This window comes from Lagenorhynchus albirostris, unplaced genomic scaffold (assembly GCF_949774975.1).
Source record: "Lagenorhynchus albirostris unplaced genomic scaffold, mLagAlb1.1 scaffold_141, whole genome shotgun sequence".
Classification (NCBI taxonomy): domain Eukaryota; kingdom Metazoa; phylum Chordata; class Mammalia; order Artiodactyla; family Delphinidae; genus Lagenorhynchus; species Lagenorhynchus albirostris.
This window is the reverse complement of record NW_026783385.1, coordinates 25,648-28,146: the sequence shown is the minus strand read 5'-3', so window position 1 is coordinate 28,146 and position 2,499 is coordinate 25,648.

Here is a 2,499-nt window from a genome sequence, read left to right as displayed (position 1 = left end):
ATCTTCTCAAACAGCTTTTAGTTTTTTTGACCTTTGCTATCATTTCCTTCATATCTTTTTCATTTTTTTCTGATCTCATTTTATGATTTCTTTCCTTCTGTTAACTTTGGGGTTCTCTTGTTCTTCTTTCTCTAATTGCCTTAGGTGTAAGGTTATGTTCTTTGCTTGAGGTGTTTCTTAAGCTAGGATTGTATTGCTCTAAAATTCCCTCTTAGAACTGCTTTTGCTGCCTCACATAGGTTTTGGGATGTTGTGTTCTCATTGTCATTTGTTTCTATATATTTTTTCATTTCCTTTTTGATTTCTTCAGTGATCTCTTGGTTATTAAGTAGTGTACTGTATAGCCTCCATGTGTTTGTATTTTTTACAGATTTTTCCATGTAATTGATACATAGTCTCATAGTGTTGTGGTCAGAAAAGATACTTGATATGATTTCAATTTTCTTAAATTTATCAAGGCTTGGTTTGTGACCAAAGAGATGATTTTTCCTGGAGAATGTTTCATGAGCACTTGAGAAGAAAGTGTATTCTGATGTTTTTGGATGGAATGTCCTGTAAAGATCAATTAAGTCCATCTTTTTTAATGCATCATTTAAAGCTTATGTTTCCTTATTTATTTTCATTTTGGTTGATCTGTCCATTGGTGAAAGTGGGGTGTTAAAGTCCCCTACTATGATTGTGTTACTATCAGTTTCCCCTTTTATGGCTTTAGCATTTGTCTTATGTATTGACGTGCTCCTATGTTGGGTGTATAAATATTTACAATTGTTATAACTTCTTCTTGGATCGATCCCTTGATCCTTATGTAGTCTCCTTTTTTGTTTCTTGTAATAATCTTTATTTTAAAATCTATTTTGTCTGATATGAGAATTACTACTTCAGCTTTCTTTTGATTTCCATTTGCATGGAATATCTTTTCATATCACCTCACTTTCTATCTGTATGTGTCCCTAGGTCTGAAATGGGACTCTTGTATACAGCCGATATACAGGTCTTGTTTTTGTATCCATTCAGCCTGTCTATGTCTTTTGGTTGGAGCATTTAATCCATTTACATTTAAGGTAATTATCAATGTGTATGTTCCTATTCCCATTTTCTTAATTGTTTTGGGTTTGTTATTATAGGTCTTTTCCTTCCCTTGTGTTTCCTGCCTAGAGAACTTCCTGTAGCATTTGTTGTAAAGCTGGTGTGCTGGTGCTGGATTCTCTTAGCTTTTGCTTCTCTGTAAAGGTTTTAATTTCTCTGTCAAATCTGAATGAAATCCTTGCTGGGTAGATTAATCTTGGTTGTAGCTTTTTCCCTTTCATCACTTCAAATATGTCCTGCCACTCCCTTCTGGCTTGCAGAGTTTCTGCTGAAAGATCAGCTGTTAATCTTATGGGGATTCCCTTGTATGTTATTTTTCCCTTGCTGCTTTTAATATTTTATCTTTGCATTTAACTTTTGATAGTTTGATTAATATGTGTCTTGATGTGTTTCTCCTTGGATTTATCCTGTGTGGGACTCTCTGCACTTCCTGGAGTTGATTAACTGTTTCATTTCCCATATTAGGGAAGTTTTCAACTATAATCTCTTCAAATATTTTCACAGTCCCTTTTTTCTTTTTCCTCTCTTCTTCTTCTGGGACCCCTGTAATTCGAATGTTTGTGCATTTAATGTTATCCCAGCAGTCTCTGAGACTGTCCTCAATTCTTTTCATTCTCTTTTCTTTATTCTGCTCTGAAGTAGTTATTTCCAGTATTTTATCTTCCAGGTCACCTTTCCGTTCTTCTGCCTTAGTTATTCTGCTATTGATTCCTTCTAGAAAATATTTAATTTCATTTATTATGTAGTTCATCACTGTTTGTTTACTTTTTAGTTCTTCCAGGTTCTTGGTAAATGTTTTTTGTATTTTCTCCATGCTATTTCCAAGATTTTTGATCACCTTTACTGTCATTACTCTGAATTCTTTTTCAGGTAGACTGCCTATCTCCTGTTCATTTCTTTGGTCTGGAGGGTTTTTACCTTGCTCCGTCATCTGCTGTGTGTTTCTCTGTCTTCTCATTTTGCTTCACCTACTGTGTTTGGGGTCTTCTTTTTTCAGGCTGCAGGTTCATATTTCCCATTGTTTTTGGTGTCTGCCCCCAGTGGCTAAGGTTGGTTCTGTGGGTTGTGTAGGCTTACTGGTGGAGGGGACTAAGGTCTGTGTTCTGGTGAATGAGGCTGGATCTTGTATTTCTGGTGGGCAGGTCCATGTCTGGTGGTGTGTTTTGGGGTGTCTGTGAACTTGTTATGATTTTAGGCAGCCTCTCTGCTAATGGGTGGGGCTGTGTTCCTGTCTTGCTAGTTGTTTGGCATAGGGTGTCCAGCACTGTAGCTTGCTGGTTGTTGAGTGGAGCTGGGTCTTGGCGTTGAAATGGAGACCTCTGAGAGTTTTTTGCCATTTGATATTATGTGGAGCTGTGAGGTCTCTGGTAGACCAATGTCCTGAACTCAGCTCTCCCATCTCAGAGGCACAGG